General features: G+C 45.7%; 1 long non-coding RNA gene across 2 annotated transcripts; it reads right to left on the minus strand.

Annotated features, from left to right (window-relative positions):
- Positions 1 to 2,548: 2,548 nt before the first annotated feature.
- Positions 2,549 to 12,410, minus strand: LOC111850857 (uncharacterized). Of its 2 annotated transcripts, XR_011991796.1 has the most exons (6): positions 12,204 to 12,410; positions 11,382 to 11,473; positions 10,695 to 10,795; positions 4,508 to 4,580; positions 3,855 to 3,897; positions 2,549 to 3,630 (listed from the first exon to the last, which is right to left on the minus strand). It is a non-coding gene; the product is annotated as an uncharacterized lncRNA (long non-coding RNA). The 2 variants fall into 2 exon arrangements; XR_002839896.2 differs by lacking the exon at positions 3,855 to 3,897.
- Positions 12,411 to 23,371: the final 10,961 nt, after the last annotated feature.

Here is a 23,371-nt window from a genome sequence, read left to right on the forward strand (position 1 = left end):
CACAATTTATATTTTTTTAACCCAAACTTTCCAGTTGAATGAAGAGCAGAAATGCAGTCATAATGATGACCTTCTTGCTTGCGGCACGATGCTCCCTCAGCAGACATCATCTCCTTCTCCACCAGACCCCCATGCTCAGGTCTGGCTCCCAGCTGTTTGTCCCAGGGCTGTTCATGGGATTTAGCCAGGAACTCAGGAGAGTGTCCTCAGTCCAGGGGCCTGCAAACTGCTCTTAGCCTGAGAGCTGACGTAGGATTGTGTAAGTTCCCTTGACAAACAGGCTCCATATCAACCATATGAAAGTGAATCTGTTATTTCTTAAGTGATTATTGATAATGGATGCACCTCTTTACATTTTATCAGCTATTCTGATATGAATTTATTAAAATGTAAATGAAGTATAGACTCATCAGATTACATACTGAACTAAAATGAAGTCTCCTCCGTTGTTATGTCACTCTTCATATCTTTCCTTTTCCCCGTTTCATGCACCATTATTCTGTATAAAAGATGTAATAATGAATTCCCTCACACCCTTCTCGAGTGCCTTGGGGGCACTCTGTTGTGAAAGGCACTATATAAAAATAAACCAAATTAAAATGAATTAAATTAATTGAGTAAAATACCTTATGAAGGTTGAAACATTCCTCAGACTGAAGAGGCACATTAACAATTCCGCAGACCTAGGCGGAATTGGCGGGCAGAAAAAATATTTGCGGACAGGACACGGGAGCCCAAGGAACACGATTTGGACTTACAGTCCTCTTCGTTCATATGTCTGAAAGTCCATAAGTTTGTAAGTAGAGGAGCGTCTGTACATAAGTTTGCCTTGTAAAGTAATTTTGCCTGCAGATGCTTAGGGAAGAATAAGTCTGAATCTGCCATCAGAACAGAAAGAACAGGGAACAAACATCCCAGGGTGAAATTTAAGAAGTTTAGAAACTCGCACCCACACAGAGAAGCACCCACACGATGAAGATACCACAAGGAAGGTTGAGTCAATGGAGGGATAATGAGGCGCACAGTAAACCGTCTCTCACAGCCGACTAAATCCTGATCAAACAGCCGACCTGACAAGAGGCCTCCTCTATTTTCTGAGCAGCAGCCTCAACTTTTCAATCGACTGAGTTTGCGGTCGATGCAGCAGGACAACACCGGCCGCTTCTCCTGCAATACCTACACCCACAGAGCATACAGCGAGTCTACACACCGCCGCTACTAATTACAAACATGGCAACTGTGGTGGAGCTAGACAAGGCAATGACATGCGTACAGTCAGATCCAGATCTTTGTACTCGACAGGTACTGTGAAGAAATATCATGAACGTCTACAGAGAGCCTTCAGGCTCCGTGATGCCAGGTTTCGAGATGCGCTTCCAAAAAGTGACGTGCATGGAAACCAGCGGGGGGCCTGAAAACTGTTTCGCACGGAACCTCCAGACAACACAGACCGGGGATTCTCACAGCTAAACGCAAAGCTAATCATGCACAGCTTTGGTGGGATCTCTGGATGCTGCCTTCACCACCAAGCAACGGTCAGCCCACTGACTGTCAGAAGCACAGATGAAAAACAGCAGCAGCCTCCCTCCCGCGGCCGGGACACATCTGCCAAAAACCGGGCTTAGTGTAGCGAGCGCGGAGCAGCCTGGTGACTCCTTCGCAGTAATTAAACATTAAGAGTAATTAACAGTAAAAGCTGCTTCAGCTGTGAATTTAGCGAGTTCAGCCATTCCACGTGAAATGAAAGCCCCAGCAGACAGGCATGTTAAAAATAACTCGACACAACTCGTGTAATTAGGCAACGTCAATAAAAGTAGTAATAATCCCACAAACAGCCCTCCCAAAGGCACTTTTGGTGGGGAAACAGTGATGAAATGTATTAAAAGTAAGTGGGCAGCTGGCTCTAAGGGGGGGGGGGGGATGAGGAGAGAGAACATTTAGTGCCTCTTATAAGGACAAAATATAAAATTACAACAATAACAGGCGGCACAAAGATGTGGGGGGTCCGACTCCTAACGACAGCCAGGACAAGAAGGACCACCCCTAGGGGTTTGTGTAAAGACGTGAATCAGCTTGTTACTGGTATGATCTACTAATACCACCATAGAAAATCCAGCAAATGGGGTCACGTTTTCCATAAAACGATACCTGATTCCATGGACTGGCCTAGCTGTTCATCCCTGGCTTGCGTCCCTTGTGGCCATGACACTGTCCTGGGTATCCCCATGATGCTGCACTGCTCTGGTATATGTCAGTTCACACGTTACAATTTCTGGTTAATTGATCACCTAACTCAATAAAAAAAAAAGAAAATTCTGTACTCAAAAATATGTCTTAACAAAGCTTGTACTGATTTAACATCAGGGTTCAGCATCTACAGTGTATGTCTTATGATTTGTCTCATTCTGATATCAAGAAGTAAGCTGTCTGGTGACTGTTTTTGTTGGAAATGATCTAAATTTTTAACTTAAGATGATACAGGAGCCTGGAAACGACATTGCAATACACAAGATGAGATCAGATATACTTTACTAAACATCTCCCCATCAACACAAACCAGCCATCAAGTGTACCAGCCTTTACCGCAGTCACATTCTCAAATTGGTAAAATACAACCAGAGAAACAAATTTGGAACATCCTGGAAGATGAAAAGCAAGGAAATGGAAAGGAAAGCAATTGCAAAATAATCTAACTGCAGACAAAAACTTGATAAGAAACATAGCAATTAAATCCGAGAAAGGAAACAAGAAATAAGGGGAGGGGGGCAGGGGGCATAAACAGGCTGGATTCATTTCACACTGTTTCCATGACAGCAAATAAATTCATCGCAGCATGGAAAGAGGTGACCAAATTGAAGGAAAACAATAATGAATAAACAGCCCTGAAAGAGATTAATATTCAAGGGCACAGTTTTCTGTGAAAGCAGATGGTGGCATTTTCAGGAATTGTTTCATCACACAGGCTCATCTAGGTTCACAGGGGTCATGCACAGCAGGCTTTACAGCAGACAGGACACTTCCTTGTTCCCAGAGGGCCGTCTTCATCATCTGCTCCTTGCCGCACATCCTTTAGTTCAGCTTGTTGGTACAACATGGAGTCAAGTGTTTAATGACATTAACTTTGTTATCACCTAATAAGGGCCACACATCATTTCCTCCAAGACGTCTCTGTCTCTGACATGTCTCTATCCCCCAAGAAGTTCACATGTGGAGTGGAGCAAGGTTCAGACGTAATGATGGACACCTACCCTGGTAATCGTGTGACCTTGGCAGAGTTAATATTCACCTTCCCGTAACCCAGAAGGGCCAAAATATTCTAGAATGAACACATCTAATACACATAAGATATCTGAAATCCTTAGCAGTACTCATTGGCAGACTTCAATACAATGAAATACGCAAACAAACTGATCTGGTGACCGGACAGAGAGAGGAAGAGAATGTGCATTCATGAAGCACCAGGTTGATGTCGGGCTGATCCGAGGGCTGCTTTCTTCACAAAGGCGTTCTGGGCCGCGTGCTCAAGCAGAATGACCTTTGGGTGTCTTCAGCTTCCCCTGACTGATAAACGATCACAGCCACTTTTCCCCTTTCCACTCTACCTGGACTATACAGTATCCGCAACTTCTCCTATAACAAACAGCATGAATAATGAGGATTATTCATCACACTAACTCATCAGTTGGTAAATACAGCACACAATCAAGTAAGTACATTAAATACCATAAAAAGTATGATGGTCAAATGGAAAAAGTATTTTGACAACCATTTCACCAATTTATGCATAATTGTTTTCAATTAAATGGCTGAGATGATAGTTACAGTTTGCTTAATAGGTCTATGTGTTATGATACCTGACAATTCAGCACAGCACTTGCTTCCAGTTGGGTTGGTGATCTGTTGGTTGAATTATCACTAATTGGTCATCATCAAAGTCACCCCATCAAAGACGACAACATCATCAGTTGTGCACCCCGGCCTCACTGAGCATTCTGGCACACTTGTCATACTGGGTACTTGGAATAATCCATGTAAATAAATGCACATGATGGCAGATACAGAGTATTGATTCTACAGTAAATCCCGTAGTACTGAATAGTGGTGGTTTCTGATAATTTATTGTTTAAACATGATGGTGAATGTAAATTACGCAGCATGCAAAGAAAAATAACTTCATACAAGAGTGATGGGCCCCATATGGGAAGTGACATACTGCATGTGCCCACAGTCAGTGGGTGGGTGTTAACTCATCCTGATGGGGGGGGCTTCTTTATGATTCTGATTCTGGTTGAGGTCACGGGGTCACTATGAGCCCAGTGATATTTATCACACCTGTTTCAGCCACATAATATACACAAAGCACATGTGAGCAGGGTTTGTGTCCGGCCTTTGAGAAGCCTAAATCGGTTAGGGATCAAAAAAACACCCAGAACTTTAGACATGAAGCAGATGAAGTAATGCAGTAAAAGCAGAAACATGTGTTAAGGATATGAGAGATGTAACTCACACATGGATTCCTCTCCGAGTGCTGTATTCCGTATAGAGCATATCTTGGAGAATCAGATGCTGGAGCCTGGGATCTGAGATTACAGACAAACCCGTCAAAGCTGCTTCAGATCCGTAAAGACCAGACCTCGGAGATCAAATGTAGTGACAAATGCAATAACTGCTCCATTTACCCAGAGTCTCACCAGTTCCACACATACACTCCTGGAATAGTAAGCTCAGTCCTTCCATCAATCAGTATTTTTGATGTGAAATTCCTCTTGCAGAAGGATTATTGAATCTTCAGTTAGACCTAGTCAGAGATCTTGAAGATAACTCTTTTGTTTGATCTATCTAAAGACTGGTGTTCAGGATATATTCTCGAAGCTGGGGATGAGCAGAAACACAAGAGTAGCAGTTGTATTTTGGCTCCAGCTTCCTAACCCCTAATCCATCGCATTGTCCTGGAACAAACATCGTTTCTCAGAGAGATCACCAACAGATCTGGTCCTTTGTGCTGTTTGCCTAACAATAAATGTACTACAAATGCACAAGCTGCACTGTGCTAGAGCAGACAGGCAGGAAGGAAAGGGTGAGCAAAGAGGGAACACTGCTGTTTTGTAGACAGAAGATCTATTCTGCTCCACATAGTATATGTAGATACTGGAAGAGGAGCAGGGTCACAGATAAGCCATTACAGTTAACACATTACACTGTGGAGAGGAAGACTTTTTGCCAAAGAATGCCTCTACTAACAATTTCACTTAAGATTACTAAACTAAAAGGCTATGCTATTAGCTCCCAATTCTCACTGGCTGTAAAACAGCAGCACCTTGACCAGTTTAATATATTGACAGCTCTTTTCTGCTGTGAGGAACTATAAAAGGAATCAACTTAAAGTCTGATCTCATCCATCAGAGAGCACCAGTACAGCTCCAAACTCTCCCCCAGAGCAGATTCCATTTTACCTCATTTGTGCATGCCTTCCTTACCCCACCTCACCTGAAATACTAATTGCATGTTTAGTTCCTTTCAGGATGAATATGATTGCGGAAATGCACTTTTTTTTTTCTTCCCAGAGAGGATTAACCTACCTGTCAGTTTGCTGAATGTTATGCAGAAATGCTCAGAGATGAAAACCATCCATTTACTAGACATCGTTTGGACACTTTTAATTAAAATTCTGCAGCCTTCCCCACTGCGGAAATTAAAATGATAGAAAAGTAAAACCTGCTCTGTAAACTGAAGTTACAATCTGGCTTTAAAATAAAGCTGATCCTGCGGCAACACAGTAGCACCCTGGACAGCCCCCACGCTGACCCCCTTTATACCGTGTAGATTAAACTGTTATATTAGACTTATGGGCAAAATGTGTTCGCTGGAGAACAGGATAAATGTAAAATGACACATTCCAGTCAAAAGCAGCCACTTAGAGAGGCAGAGACACCGTAAAGATACGTTTTAAAACGGAGGACCACTCTGTGAGCCATAAACATGTGTTCTTATAGCCTGCAAACGTTAAGATGTCAGCAAATTCCAAAATGAAGGTAATATTTTCAGAAGGAACAGCCCCGGAATGCTATGCTCTAAAATATAGCTGTGATACTTTCTTTCTTTTTTTTTTTTTTTAACCCCACCACTAAATTCATTCTTGCATTAGAGGGCATTCATCATTTTTAAGATTGATGTGACTCAGTCTGAAATGGACCCTTTCGGTTACCATCCCTGTTCATTTAGTGCAATAAATATGACATAAAAATTTGTGGCTATTTGAAGGAAGAATATTTAATATTGATAAAATATCACCATGTTCTGTAAAGCTGATTTACTAGATCATACATATATTTTAAAATATAAATGAAGTCGCTGCAGAAAACATTTGGTTCAAAGATACTGTGGTAGCTCTGCTATAACAACTTTTACACTGCACACTGTCAGTAAACATGTATAATATTCATTAATAACTGTATTTTTATTGTGCAATCACTGGACCTCCAAGGTCCCTGCATGGTCATCAGGTCACTGTTAACCAGGGAACAGGTGAACTTCATGCCCACTTCTGACATTTTGGACAGATGAGATATGAAAAGCAATCAAAAACCAAAGAATGTGTTTTCCCGAAATAACAGAGTGCTAGACAAAGGTCAGGGCTATAATGGTGAATCGTCACGTCTTCAAAATCACTCACAATTCGTCTTGAAAGAAAGCAGGCTGAGATGTACGAGGCTGATAAGGGGCCGTTCTCAGCCCCCTTTGTCTGTAGCCTTTCACAGCTGGATTTAAGCTTCGAATTCTAGCAGTGAAATGAAATCTTGAACAGAATGGTCCTGTTGCAGTGTTTTCACGAGGGCCAGGCAGACGACACGTTCACTTTCAGATATGAGCATTTACATTACGGTGCTTTCATCTCGCTTGTTTTAAAGTCGGACAGCCAGCAGGGCTTCAGAGGCAGGGATCTGGAGAGACCCGGAGCCGAGGTCCGGCTCAGCACTTTTCTCCCGAATCGATCCATCGCGCCCTGCAACCTGCCCGCCAACTGCAGCCATCGAGCATCGCTCTGTCCCTCTGATGGATCGGTCCGCTGAGCTGCTGGGATCCAGCACACCTGGCATTTTCTGCTCGACTCTAGACTCTAGGTATCAATAGTATGAGCAGAGATGCCAGGATGCAGGTGGCGCTGTCCAATTCACTGTCCCCCCCCCCAGATCCCTGACAACATCAAACTCTGAGCTGAATACCTGGACATGGCTTTGTGGAGTGCCCTGTAGAATGCTCTGTGGCGTACCTAGTAGAGTGCCCTGTAGAATGCTCTGTGGCGTACCTAGTAGAGTGCCCTGTAGAATGCTCTGTGGCGTACCTAGTAGAGTGCCCTGTAGAATGCTCTGTGGCGTACCTAGTAGAGTGCCCTGTAGAATGCTCTGTGGCGTACCAAGTAGAGTGCCCTGTAGAATGCTCTGTGGCGTACCTAGTAGAGTGCCCTGTAGAATGCTCTGTGGCGTACCTAGTAGAGTGCCCTGTAGAATGCTCTGTGGCGTACCTAGTAGAGTGCCCTGTAGAATGCTCTGTGGCGTACCTAGTAGAGTGCCCTGCTCTATGCCTTGTGGCATGCCCTGTAGATTGCCCTGCGGCATGCTCAGCAGAGAGCCATGCGGCGTGCCCTGTAAATTGCCCTGCGGCATGCTCAGCAGAGAGCCATGCGGCGTGCCCTGTAGATTGCCCTGCGGCATGCTCAGCAGAGAGCCATGCGGCGTGCCCTGTAGATTGCCCTGCGGCATGCTCAGCAGAGAGCCATGCGGCGTGCCCTGTAGATTGCCCTGCGGCATGCTCAGCAGAGAGCCATGCGGCGTGCCCTGTAGATTGCCCTGCGGCATGCTCAGCAGAGAGCCATGCGGCGTGCCCTGTAGATTGCCCTGCGGCATGCTCAGCAGAGAGCCATGCGGCGTGCCCTGTAGATTGCCCTGCGGCATGCTCAGCAGAGAGCCATGCGGCGTGCCCTGTAGATTGCCCTGCGGCATGCTCAGCAGAGAGCCATGCGGCGTGCCCTGTAGATTGCCCTGCGGCATGCTCAGCAGAGAGCCATGCGGCGTGCCCTGTAGATTGCCTTGCGGCATGCCTTGCAGAGTGCCCTGTGACCTGCCCTGTGGGGTCCTTGTGGCACAGTTATCTCCTATAGGCAATGGTGCATCATTTTGCTCCCTTGTAGAGTGCCCTGTGGGATGCTCGGCAGAGAGCCCTGTGGCGTGTCCTGTAGAATGCCATGCCGCGTGACATGCAGCATGCCCTGTAGAATGCCCTTCGGCATACCCGGTGGGGGCCTTGTGGCACAGTTATCCCCTATAGGCGATGGTCCACCTTTTTGCTCCCTCTCAGCTCCCGGCCAGATAGTCCACATTTTGCAAAAAAAGTCCTGTTTGCAAAACACTGCTTTAAAGTACATTCAACAAAGAACAGCCACGGACCCTGGGATAGCAGGACAGGCATATTGTAAACATTAAATCTCTATAGTTCTAGGGAAACCGCTGGGATGAGGGCAAAAACCTCAGAGAGGAACAAATAAGTCAAACCTGCAAAAACCTGATGACTAGAGAGACTTTGGAGACCAGTAGATATGAGAGCGATATGTGGAGTTTTGGTATAACACTCATGGGGTTGTATCAGAGTCTCTTTTTCAACACTGAAGAATTTTAGATGAAACGTGCAGACGTGGAAGATGGACTGAATGGCTTATCTACTTCGTAATGGCCTCTTATGGTCTCTCCCTTAAACATTTTCCCTGGCTGATGTTGGATCACAGACATCCAGACCTGCCTCATTCCCGCAAACTTCCTGCTGCGTCACTTTCTCCCTCACTGCCAGACGCACAGACATTCATCTGAATCCATGCATGCAAACCTTAATGAAGCCCCAACTGTTAAGGATGCAAGGAGACTCAGTGGCTGACATTGATCATGACTCCCATTTTGGGTAAACACTCTATTTAAGATAAATGTCGTTGTGAAAAGGTGTAATAAAATTCAGCAAGACACTGTATTTCCCTCTAAAAGATAATGCACACACATTTACAGCCTTATTATTTGATGTCTTTTCTGCCCATACATACCGCATTGATTTCATCTCGGAGAACACTGGAGAATTAAAAACATAAACCACTTTGGTTAAACTTAGCCGCAAAGATGCCATGAGTACAGAAAATGAGAACATTTTGTTTCTTTGTTTTGAAATGCCCTGCTGCTCCAATCAATTTTTCATTTTAATCCATCAATTTGAAATTATTCATCATTGTATTTAAAATCTTCAGTGGCTTCTAGGCTAAAACTAATAAGAACTATACTTTCAGCAACATAAAGCTGGCATCTTTTTGACCTTAAAATGTTACAACAGGAACACCATGCTATATATGATTTTTCCCCATGAAACCTATAAGACAAATAACCACCAAAAGGCAGACGTAAGTATTAACCTGCATTATGAATTTGGTTAGCTTTTTGATAAGTTCATTTTCTATCTTAATCAGTTAGACATTGCTTTGATGGATGTTGGAATACTTAGAATGTTCAATCCACTTCAGGTTTTCCTCATGTTTACACATCACCCTGAAAAAATTAATACTGAGCTTCATGATTTACATCCAAGCAGGCGTCTTAAGCCACAGAACAGGATGATAAACTGAAACGTAACATGAATCCTATCTTTAAAAGTTTTTTTCTAGCGTCTATAATATCATCATGTCCTGGCAGTTTTTATGCAAACTCGACCGACTCAAATCCATATGAAAGAAAATAGATATCGGAGAAAATAGCAACAATTTAATGTCCATCAATTACAGTAACAATAATCACTATAGTTAAGTAAAAATAAACATCTAATTTAATTTGGATCATAATTAAAATAAAACATTAAGCGGCAGGCAAGTGAAGTATCCCTCATTCCAAACACACACTCCGGGCTGCTGAGATTGAAAGTGTAGGATTTTGAAAGGTTGACGTAAGACGTGTGGATTTTCTTTATGGTGATGCCATGTGATTTAGGAGCTGTGAGTGTATCTGTCAGGAGACAGGATCAGTCAGGCTGATAGTGTGATTTATAGGCCCACTGCGCATTCATTTCAGAACGAGGAAAAGCGATTAAGTCAAAGCGGCCTTTTCTATCAGCACGTCCCCCACACGGCCGGACCGACTCGCGCTGCGGCGCCTCCGCCTCGGCCATTAAGGCAGACACTAGCGTGGCGTTTCCCATTCCGGGCCGTAACTCGAAACAAAAACAAAGATTAAAGAGAGAATGCATGGAGGGCCTCCAAACAGACACAGACGGCGGGGGGGTGGGGGCGTGGGAGCGTGTCGGGAGATGCGGTAAAGCGGCAGCTGCGCCCAACCCGCTTCCTTCCGCCGGCTTGGCGCCGACCGCATGCCGTGACTTATCAAGCTGTCCCACCTTCCCCTGCATCCCCCCCCACGGCGGCCGGCAATTAGCAGGCCACTCACACCAACTCTGCCCCAGGCCACTTCCCCAGAGATGGGCCAGCTCGGCCCCCAGAGGCACCGGGCCAACAGCATAACGGTGTGCTGATCAGGGGGGGACGACCTACACGGACATGCCTCGGAAAACCAAACAAAGGGGGCAGGGGACACCTCACCGAAGTTACGTCATGTTTACAAAGGCCCACCTACAATGAGCCAAGTAAAATTACCTACAGCAATCCAAATACTTACATAAAACCACTAAATCCCCCAAAAACATTACAGCATTTCTTTACTTCATTCTTTTCTTTAGCAGAGACTGAAAACATTTAGGTGGGATTTGATGCTTGGCTCTGAGAAGAGAAAGACATGCTGTCAGAAGCAGTCGCTAAATTTTATTTCAAAATTAAACATCTAAAACTTGGCTATTTATTAATGTAAGTTGGATCACAGTTTGTTGAAGGGCAATAATTGACACTCAATCTAATTTCTAATGATGACCTTCTGGACCAGCATAAGCCGAGCTCCCCGAAACCCATGGGCTTTTCAAAAGCGGGAGCTTCAATTATGGACCAGAAGATGGAATAAAGAGCAACAGGCAAGGCTGCAGATAAATATGTTATATATCCTCAGGAAATAAATACATATTTATTTCCTTTTAGCTGTGGACATTTCAGCTTACAAACAGAAGCACCCGGAGAGATAAGAATGGTTTTGAGAGAAAAGGGAGTGGAGGAAGCAAAAAAAGAGTCACAAGTTTGGTGTTAGCAGCAGGGAAATGTGCAGGCGAGAAAACGAGGACTGGGACAGACAACAAAAGCCAAGTACACCTGTGACTCGATTTATGAACCCAATTCCTGACCTAAAACCAACTTGAAAGCTGAACAGTTGTAAATGAAAAATGCTTTTCCCCGACACCATATAGGAGAAATTACTTACAGGAAAAATGTTCCACACCACCAAATGTTCAAAAATCTGCCTCAGAATAGACGACCACTGCTTGGAAAAGAGCGTCATCCCCATAATAGCAGCTGACCAGAGAAAAAAAAATACAAAAAGCATTAATAGGTGTGTTGTCTTTACAAATCAGATGACAATACTGGTGATACGTTATCATATGTTGCTATATAATATATCATATATCAATTCCACTTACAAAAAGAAATTACAAAACCTATCAATCAGTAATTCATTAAAATAAGACTAAAAATGCAGAAAGGATGAAAGTGATATGAAGGTGAGGGAGTGAAAAAAATCAGAAAGCATTTGGCTAAGTGGAAACGACAGCCAAAAATGCAAGAGCTGGATAGTAATTCATCAGGCCTGGAGATGTGAAAATTCCCCCCGATCATGTCAGCTTACAGTAATCAGGGGGACATTCCCTTCTTCTCCTCCACAAGACGCTCAGCCAAACAGGTTGAAAACACCTGCTGGCATCAGCCATGAACACCCTTCCTGTGTCACCTGCCCAGTCTCTCCTTATCCTGAATCATTTCATGACCCTTACTATAGATCGCACACTCTCTCGCTTACATTTACCAGGTTGCCAAAGTTCATGGAGGCACTAAAGCCTCACATGGATTATACCAGCTCTCTAATTAAGCACGGCAAGCCATTCTGGCTATGGAAGTGGGGGTGAAATCCATTCTAATACCTTAACCCTCATATCCCCATGTGCCAAAACATCAGACCAAACCCTGTCAATAAAAACCAGGATTCTCTTCAGGATATACAGCAGAGTAGCCCCGGATACAGGCATACCTCCGTGCCGCTTACAGCCAGCGAGCTCAATAGATATCTCCAGTGATTGCAGTTAATTAAAAGTAAGCCAATTGCCTCCCTGTCTCCTGCTGTTAGTTAAGCCTAATGTTTGCCAGATCAGATGAAAGGAACTAAACCGCCAGATTTGCTGTCAGTCAGTGTACGCAGCCCAGACTTCTTCATTTAAAGGGGCTTAAATCTGATCAGATAAGCTTTAATTCAGGTGTAATTCGTTCAACTACAAGATCCCCGCTGAGGAACGCGAGCAGACATTCACTCTTCATTAATGACAGCTTGCGCCCATTATCGTCCGTGAGGAGCAGACAGACGTGGGAGGGAGGAGCTCTGCAGCAGCAAGGCCGTGTCCTGATAGGTGATCTAAGCACAGGGGAGCTCATGCTTCATGGGGACGAGTCACATGCAGAAGAGCAAGACGAGCACGCGTGTGGGAGCCCAACACAGCACATCACGCGTGTGGGAGTCCAACACAGCACATCACGCGTGTGGGAGCCCAACACAGCACATCACGCGTGTGGGAGCCCAACACAGCACATCACGCGTGTGGGAGCCTGATGTGGAACCTGTGTGCTTCACAACGTGACACTTCTCCAGCCATCAGCCCTTAAACCTTCTGCAGCCTGCATAGACCACAAGACTGAGGACCCAGACCCATAATGGCCAGTACAGAGTGAGGAGGGACAAGAGCGCCCCCAGCAGGAAGGCATTGAGAGAAAGCTGAGAACCCAATACCCTGATGACCAGTGCAGAGTGCGGAAGGGCAAGAGCACCCCCTGCAGGAGGGCATGAAGAGAGGCTAAAAGAGGCGTACTAAATCACAGATTTCACTCAGTCTCTCCCCACACAGATCAGCTCATGTCTGACAAATCCAATTAGCGCATGCTGCCGCTAGCCTACGCCTGCCAGGCTGCTGCCGCCGGGGGCTCCCAATCTGCTCCGGCTCCTCGGGAATGCATCAGCACGTGCGGGAGCGCTTGCCGAGACGACCTGCAGCCTGCCTCACCGTGTGGGCACATCCGGGACAGAGTCTCCCCCTCGAGGCTGCGGTGCTGAAGCCGGGGTTGACAGGGTAGCGATGTCACTGTCTCAGTAAAATGGGGGCGGAGACGTTTCACCTTCCCGGCCAAGCAAGAAAAGATGGGTGTGTTTCTGCACGGTGGAGGGCACATTTAGTACAGGATGCAGGAAGGAGTGCGACCCGGAGCTGGGGCTTAGAGCACGGGGAGGGGGGGGGTCACACCTCGGAGGCGAGGTTAGGCCTGGCTGCGGACCGCGAGCCCCTCGCACTCGTCGAACCATCTATTCTTCGCGGAAATTGAGCAAACGGCTCTCAGCCGCTCTGAATTTCACCCAATTTATTTTAGACCTAACAGGCTTCACTTAATGAGCTATAGCTAAGCACCCCCTCCATCCTGCCAGTGACTGTCGGCTGCACCAATTACTCCCCACCCCCCACTCTGCTCCCTGCCGGCTCCTTTTCCTCTCCTGATGTCTGCCATGAACATGCTGAGAAGTTCAAGGAGCCAAAGGGCCTCTCGCAGCGTGCCGAAGCCGAATCGGGCACAGCGAGAACACCTCTGCCGATGATGTCACACGGAATCGGGCACAGCGAGAACACCTCTGCCGATGATGTCACACGGAATCGGGCACAGCGAGGACACCTCTGCCGATGATGTCACACGAAATGGGGCACACCGAGGACACCTCTGCCGATGATGTCACACGGAATCGGGCACACCGAGGACACCTCTGCCGATGATGTCACACGGAATCGGGCACACCCAGGACACCTCTGCCGATGATGTCACACGGAATCGGGCACAGCGAGGACACCTCTGCCGATGATGTCACACGGAATCGGGCACAGCGAGGACACCTCTGCCGATGATGTCACACGCGTGGCTGCACAGGACAGTCACTGTGGCACATTTCTCTAAACTACGTACCAAAACAAAAACAAAATATTTTCCTTAGTGTCCATATGATCACCCAGCTTTCATAATGCGTGCTACCGCTCACAGAGATGTGGAAAATCACATTTACATCACATTTATTTATTTAGCAGGCACCTTTATCCAAAGTGATGTACAATTCAGAAAGCAGGGCCAGCCAGTCCCTGGAGCAACAGGGGTTAAAGGTGCGAATCAAGGGGCCAATGATATGGTTTCTCTGGCGACCACAGGATTTGAAGCCATGACACACAGACAGAAGGTCCAAACCCACTAAGTCGTAACACCAAATTACAGTATTAAAAAATTCTGGAAAAATGTGGTCAAGATTCCCAGCAAGGTATGAAAAAAACACCAGAAATAAGTGCATAGTGTGAGGAAGCCCAAGTGAAAGAGCATGAAGACGCCACACTAACAAAAACAAAGAAAAATAAATCTGCTTCCACAGGAGAAAAGTGTCGCTCGTGCCGAGATTTCCCAAAAGATCTACTGGATGATCCAGGGGGTTATAGGAGAACTCTTCTGAATAGATGTAATAGAAGTGGAACATTTTGGCATTGATTTAAAAATGTCAGAAGAATGAAAGTGCACAAACCAGCAGAATGACCTTATTCTAACCAGGCCACATGGTCATGGGAATCACATGGTTAGCAGCCCCAAGACGCAAACAGCTTGCAGCTATTGATGGAACAATGACTAGTGGATTATAACAAGGAAATCTGCAGCAGAATGTCAGGGGATCTGCCCGTTAGCAGGGCGCGAACAGAAAGTGGGTCATGCAGCCTGACAAAGATCCTAAGTACAAAAGTAAGTCTACAGCACAATAGCTGAGGAAGATGGAATTTGCCTTTTCAAAAGCCCCAAACTTAAACCAATTCAAATATTGAGACATAGCCCAAAGCGAGAAGCTCACATCAGACAGCCAAGAGTGTCAAGCAGTTAAAGCAGACCCGAAAAGAGGAAGAGGTCGAAATCCCTACAAGGCACCACGCAGGACTGATGAACAGTGATGGGGTCATTGTGACACCAGCGGCTCGTCAAAGCAAAGCTTCACCTCATTTTCTGAAAAAAAAAAGGATCTGGAAAGGGAGAGTTGGATCAGGGGGGTTATGGTGGTTGGACCGTAAAGCTGGTTGACCACGCTGCCTCTCTCCATCTGCAGAGCTACGTGCTGATGCTGCCCAACACCCAGCCAGACTACATACCCTCCATCCCCCCATCCATTTTAGGAGACTGGGGCATATCAGGGAGGCACCATAAATGCAGAAAGGGGGTGTAAGAAAACTGGGATAGAATGGTCTAACCGAAAGAGATTCATGTCCCCGTTTGGAAAAAAAAAACAAAATTATTCAGGAAATTACGGGTTCAGCATATAAGGGATGTGTAAAATAGGCTTGTTTACCATCTGGAATTCACAGCATCACTAAGACCTGAAGGCACAGGAAATACGAGGTCCTCACCATCTGGGTATATGCATTAAGTTACGCTGTGTACGTTATATCAGCGCTGACACAATTCTGAAATAAAACAAAATATTACAAAAACTGTAGAAATCTTATTTGCCTCCAATGAGTTATTTTCCATTTATTTTCAAATCACTCAAAATCCTTTTCGTGATTAAATAAAAATATAGAAAATTCATCCTCACGCACTGTTTCTGTAAAATATGTATGAGAACAAATAGCAGACAGTAGTATAATTATCCTGACATAAAATGCCTTTACATCCAAAGCAATGAGATGATGGAAACATCTATGCATTTTATGGGTTTGTTGGGCTTATTCTGCCGTAAGCGTGATTGTTTACATTTTAATAGCTGGGCCATTAGCAGTGCAGATAATAGCAGAGCATGAATGCTCCCCACGTGGGTTTGTTTACCATGATTCACCACATTATAGTGAGTAATACTGAGCACATCCAATCAGGCCATTTTGACAAACACACACTTCCTGAGTAATCAAGAGTTAACCTGAGACTTTTCTGTTATTTTTATTGTAGTTTGGATGATTTTGTTCCAGTCAGGCTGCAATAAATTCCTGTCTGCCAAAGAAATCAATAAAAAAAAAGTTTGTATCTTAAGCAGAACAGCACTGGAATTTTAATTTGTAATTAAAAAACACTGCATGAATGTTATTTGGAATGATGAAACAATAGAAAGTAAATGGTTTTCTTGAATTTGGAAATAGTGGGGAAGATGGCATAGGTACCCAGAATGAGAGCTCAGTAAGTAAAACAGCCACCAGACAAAGGTCACCATACATCATGGAGGCCGGATGGGGGGGGGGGGGGGGGGGGGGGGTGCTATCATAATGCTCATTTTAATTGATTAAAATAACTACAGCATGGCCCATATTGCTCATGGGAGTTTTACATACGCAAAAATGTTCTGAGGGCAGAACAAAAAATGATTGATTCAGAGAGATAACCAATCAGATAGTAGAGGAGGCAGGACCAACAATCAGATCTCTTATTTCCACGTCTTTCAGTTGCTTGGATAGTGTTAGACTTAACCATCCCATGGCCAAAGAGGAACAGCTGCCCCGGGACGGGCTGGTCACCTGACTACGCTCAGCAAATCACACGGCACCGTGAACGGAGGCACAGACCAGAGGAACCAGCTGAGGAAACACCTTTTACTGGTAATAAAATGTATAAAATAATGTGAAATAAGTATGTATCAGTGGTTTGTGCCCAATAGGGGCTTGGAGGGGAAGAAGTAGGTCAAATACAACTTAACCAGATAATGGACTGCAAATCTGAACCAAACAGAAATATAGGAATGTAAGTAGTTTGTGGAAAATCAGATTAAAAAACTGTCCATTCCCACAATCCAGGGAATGCATCTTTGACAAACTTTAAGAGGAATTAGGCTCTAAGTCCTTAAGACTTGCAGAATTATTAAATTATGCCTTTGCATTCATGTTACCATCATTTATATGTAATATTGAAAGCAACACGCGTTGAAAGCAACGGCTTAGGATTTTACATCCATCCATCTTCCAGCGGCTTATCCAGTACAGGGTCGCGGTGGTGGCGTAGAGCCATTCCCAGGCAGCAGAGGGCGCCAGGTGGGGTACACCCTGGACGGGAATAGGGTTTTACACTGCACATTTATACGGCAGAATTTTCTCAAGATGAGTTACTGCGAACCCACAACGCCTTGGCCTTATTAGCTCTGTGCTAACCACAATCAAACACATGCATGAAACAACAGAAGGCACTGGAACTAAAGGAAGAAACAAGCAGGCCTGGAACTCATCACAGAAGCCTTTGATCCATCCACCAGGTAACCACTAATCCCGGTCAGGGTCGCGAGGAAAAGGCTCTGATGATCCTGCAAATTTAGACCAGCAGCTTTTCAAGGTCTGTGCCAGCAGTACTGGATGTTGTCTTTCCGAATCCCAGATGAAGTGTATAATTTGATCTGTATCACAGTTAATTACAAGGACATTGACATTTCAGATTTAGTGACAGAGAGCCTGCGCCACTCTATGGATTAAATCTCCGTATTGATTCTGCTGCCTACGGAAAAGGCAGGCTTGGGATTGACTGAAGCACACTGGGCATAAAACGCAGGCTGGGGATTGGCCACGGCACATTGGGCGGAAAATGACAGTTTGGGATTGGCCATGGCACATCATGTGAAAACCACTGTCTTGGGATTGGTCGACTGGCCACGACACATCGGGCGGAAACCGCCGCCTTGGGATTGGTCGCGGCACACTGCGCGAAAAACGACAGGTATAGCACTCCCAACTTCCAGGTTCTCCTGTCCCATCATTAAACTTAGAAAAGCAAGATTTAAAAATAAATGTCTCCAACACAGTGATTACTGGCTGTAACACCCTGTAAATCAAGGGTAGAACCCTTCAACCCAAACACACAGCCCTCTTTGTGAGAAACACCTATCAATAGCATTTTTAAAATAACCAATGTGACCGTTTCTGAACCCCATTAGTGTCAGGTGGCGCTATATCGGCCTCAGAAGGCAGAGGGAGAACGAGGGGGTTCATGGCCTTCTCACCACACACGGGCTCAATCACGATCGGGTCCGTCTGCCGAGAGCAGAAGCCTCACAATGTGGGAAATCGATCCACAGGCGATTCGGGTGACAGGGGCGGTGATGAGATCCCATTCCCACTGGGGGAGGGCTTCCCCATCAGGACAGGCCCCACCGCCGCCCCTGTGGCCCAGACGCGACCCCGAGCCTGCGAGACGCAGAGCTGCGGGCGAGACGCAGAGCTGCGGGCGCGGCGCCAGGTTCCAGGAACACGGCCTGACGGGGGCTGTGATGTGCAGTGCCAGTGCGGAGGCTTGCGGGCCTCGAAATAACAACTTACAGAACGGAGAAGTTTCCTGCCAGAAAGCGCAGGATTCACACAAGGATCAGACTGTTTGAGATGCTGGCACACAAAACATTGGTGTTAAAATATTAAAATAGAAAGCAATCCTCACAAATAGAATAAGAAAATGCCACCCATGCACAGACAGTACTCGAGTTTAAAATCAAGCATTTTTTTTTAACATACCATTATTTATAAAATGTAGTTCATAAGAGATTTTAGAATTTGGGGTTAACATGAGATTTAGGTCATTTGACAAAAAACATTGTGGCAGTTTAGCCAAAGACCCAAAGTATGCCAGTCAAGTAGGAGTAGCTGGTAGCACCAGCTCCTGAGCAGAAAACATCCAGTTACCATGCACTGCTCCTTAAATCAGTGTCTCCCGGTCCAGTCTCCAGAAACCCGCAGATAGTCCACATATCACTCCCTCCCAACTCCCAATGTGGACTGTCTGGCTGCAAAGAGAGGCAGCAAAAACGTGGACTGTCCAATCAGGAAACGTTGCTCTACAACTACACTGAAGACATACATGTCCAGGTTTAAGGGATGTTTTCATTAAACTCCTCACCCATCACTCAGTGTGGGATTAACGTGAAACGTCACACATCCATGACTTCAAGCCCTGTTGCCACACCTCACGCCCAGCAACCTGGCAGCTGGATGGCATGTTCCCATGACAACCCTCACTTCAAATTTCCATGAAAGTTTGAATCCATGGAAATGCAGGGCCAGTGATCAGCCTGCATAGTGTCATATATATATATATACACACTGTATATACATACACACACACACACACACACACACACATATCGATCAGACACACGGGAGTCACAGCACCACACACTCACACATACTGAAGCACGTATGTTACTGTTCCGTTAGTACTTAAAAGAAGCTGATATTTGAATAATTTTTAATTACTATAAAGCATCAATTTAAACTACAATGAATAAATAAATAATGGATTTGTTACTGCAGAGTGGTGGCTATATACTGTAAATGTCTCCTACGACAGATTTTTCTTAAGGATATTAATAATAATAATAATAATAATAATAATAATACTCCATGTCGGAGTGTGATAGCAGTGGTGACGTAGTACTGGGGTGTGGTGGTAGGAGGCAGCTCAAGGGGAAAGGGACCCATTCAAGTTCTGCTTTATTCAGGCTCCCCAAGATTGACAGCGTTTCTAGAACAAGTGCTGACCTGAATGGGTGGGATCAGTGATTCTGAAAAGAAAAGTAAAACTTCAGAGAAGGTGAAATCTGTAAACACCAAATAAACTGTTGTAAATTTCTGTTTACCAAATAATAGCAGCAACTAAGGCTTTTCACTACATAGAGGAAAAACTACTTTAAAGTACATCAAAATTATGCTGATCAACAGTTTTGAACCTAATTCTATGATATAAAGAAGAAAGTAGTAACTATGATTTTAGGTGTGACCAGTATCCAGAGTAGAAGGATGGATGGATTTTAGTTGCTGCACATAAGTGAAATGCTCCATGTGAGTAACCCTGTATTGTAATTACACAGGTGATTCTTCGAACGCAAATCATTTTCTGTACAACAATGCCTTGCAACAAAACAACACTAATTAAATGGTAAAAGCCTTTAATGAAATCCCTCCACCACAAAGAATTGTAATTAAGTCTTACAGTCAATCACAGCTGTTAATGTACAGCAGAGCTCAATCAGGAAAATCTCTTTAGTTACAAGATTAAAACAAAAGAAAATGGACGGCTCGCTGTTCTGGGCAGACTGCCTAAGGGCAGACTGCCTAAGGTCAGTCAGCCCTCAACCACCCCCACCCTCCCTCGGCACATATGACAACTTATTTGATTATTTTGCCCTGTGACACTCAACTCTCCAAACTCTGCTTTCAGTGATGAAGCCCATAGCAGAGGCAGTGCGTGGTTATGCAGGTTAGGGCACTGTATCTGTAATCAGAAGGTCACCGGTTCAAATCCCTGAGCAAAGTCCTTAACGCCCAACCGCTCCAGGCACTGGCCGGCCCCGATTTCTCAATTATGCACCGCTTTGGATAAAAGCATCTGTTAAAAGAAATAAATATATTGTACAGCGGAGGATCATGATTTGCTTACTCACTGAAGCATGACATTAACCTGTCTAAGCAAATTCCAAATTACTTCTGAAATTCATCACAGGACACGAAAGGAAGGAATTATCTGATTAAACGGGAGGTATGCTGAATCATGCAGTAAGCAAACAGAAGATCTCAACATCACGATTACCACATGCTCTGAAAACAATATATCTGAGATTAAAGACAGAAACCCATTACTGTTAATCTGATGTAAGGAAATCTCATTGTACCCGAGCCCATAATTTCCTTTAAATTAGTTCACTTGATCATCACTTTGGGCATTCGAACCCGGACTCATTTCCCCCAATGGCCTGCCCACTTGTTCCTGTTTAGCTGACAAGTCAAATCCTAGTTTAGTTCGAGAGCCAGTAGGGCGGGGTCAATGTAGCGTTCGGAGAGGCGAAAAACGTCCCAGCCGAACTTCCAGCGGCTGAAGATTAACTGAATCTTAAGGATTTCCTTCTCATGGACAAACAACAGCAAAGACAAGCCGCAAGAACCGCGAGCTGGGAAATGGGCCTACAAAGCGTGCAGGAAGCCGGCCTGAGTCATACCTCGGTCAGCGCCGGCCGCGGACGCGAAGCATCGCAGCTGCATCACTCTGCTGCAGCTTCATCTTCATACGCTCTCAGCTTTTCTCATTCCGGAGAAATACGGCGTCCGCCTGGTTTTGGAGGGAGGCCACGCAGGCCTGTTTATTACCGGGGGAGTTGTGGAGCAGGTGGGGGCGGGGGGTGTAGGTGCGATCAATAGGAGTCCTCATGTAGTGTCATCTATCTTTAATAGTGTGAACTCCCTTTAAACCCTCACGCGGCAAGCGGCAGCGCCGGCCCGAGCTGGAAGTGAACCACACCACCAGAGGTACACAGCGATGCACTCTCGTTATATACTATGTTATATACCATATTAAATACCTTCTCATATGGCTTACTGTGCTGTTTCTTTTGTTCGACCTGATTATTGCGTTCCACTGTTAATCATAACACCACCATGACACGACTGGGACAGTGTTACAGTGGCCTGCTCGTTGTGACTGGGACAGTGTTACAGTGGCCTGCTCGTTGTGACTGGGACTGCACCCTCAAGGGTAAATGCACCTTATTAAGTTACAGAAATTGATTATGAAGAAAAGTTCTGTGCCATTGGGGGTACATTAATATTGTTTGTACCTTAGGGATGTTCCTCAAACCCCATTTCTGTACCTTAAATTAGTCTAAAAGGTACATTTACCTACAGCTAGGGTACAATTGACAGACCCTTGAGAGTTCAGCCCCAGTGACAAGAAAAGGAACAAACTGGTACCCTCATTTTCTGACAGTGTCTAAAACGCATTTTATTCTTCAGGGGAGAAATCCAGTGTTTGGGCAGCTTTAGGAGATTTCTGTCCACCTGACATCACGGAAGACGATGACTGAAGCGGCATTCAACAGCAACGTGTTATTAATGAAAATTCTCCCAGTTTTGAGAAAGGACAGAAAGCAGGAATCACCAGAATCACATGACCGGTAGCCGGTGTTGCCCCCCACCCCTAATGCCCCCCCCCCCCACCCCGCTGATGGATGGAGGCCCACTATCTGGCAGCCTGTCACTCACGCTGAGAGCTGCCTCTGATTGTGCAGCCGGCCGCTTTGTAAGCGCCGTGCCCAAGGGATTTATTTATACACCGCCGACATCCCCTGGGTCGGCTCTGAGCGCACTGGCTGTCAGCGTCGGCTTTCCATTCTTCTGGGTCCCCCTTAATTTACCTCACAAAACACCTGCAGTCTAGTGGCAGTCTGCAATATACAGCAGACAATTTGCTTAATACAATTTTTGTTCATTCTATTAACACTAATTCAATTTACACCGTTTACCTTTTTTTTTTTTTTTTTTAATTGTCACATTAGTTTTTAAAATCACCCATAGCAACAAACGGCAGCACAACATGCCAGAGCCCCCCCAGCCTATCTGTGCTAGCTGCCCCCCCCCCAGGCCTACCTATCTGTGCTAGCTGTCCCCCCCCCAGGCCTACCTATCTGTGCTACCTGTATCGCGCCCCTGCCTACCCACGCTGGCCGTATCCCCCCACCCCCCACGGCCTACCCAGGCTGGCCGATTCCCCCCCACGGCCTACCCAGGCTGGCCGTATCCCCCCCACGGCCTACCCAGGCTGGCCGTATCCCCCCCACGGCCTACCCACGCTGGCCGTATCCCCCCCCCAGCCTATCCAAGCTGGCCAGAGCTCTCCCAGCATCTCCATGCTAGCCAGATCCTTCCCAACAGAGTCCCTTCAGGCTCATCTGAGCTAGCCGGAGCCCTCCAGCTGTCTCCCATTTAGCTGGAGCCTTCCCAGTCCAGCAGGATCCCTCCCGGTGTCTTTCTGCTAGCCGGAAGCCTCCCACAAGTTGGCAGGCAATTACAATGTCAGGCTTCCCGTCACCGTAACATTGGAACGAACAGAAATGAGGTGTGATGAAAAGTCTCCTAGGTGCAGGAACTCACAGAGGGCAGCGTTACCCACTGCTGTGGGCATCGACATCGCCGACACTGATTAATGCCCGAAGGCTCCTTGCTGCCATGCCGCTGCGATAAGGCCGCAGTGGAGGATAAATCAGCCGGAAGGACCCAGGCAGCTCAGAAATTCCTTTGCACTGAGGTACAAAGTGCTCACTAATAAGGCTCCGCCCCCAAGCCACCTCCTTTAATGCAGACATCAGGCTGGGTTATAGAGAGAAGGTATACATGCTAAGCAACAATCAAGGAGTCTTCA

Source organism: Paramormyrops kingsleyae, chromosome 5, assembly GCF_048594095.1.
Source record: "Paramormyrops kingsleyae isolate MSU_618 chromosome 5, PKINGS_0.4, whole genome shotgun sequence".
NCBI classification, from domain to species: Eukaryota; Metazoa; Chordata; class Actinopteri; order Osteoglossiformes; family Mormyridae; genus Paramormyrops; species Paramormyrops kingsleyae.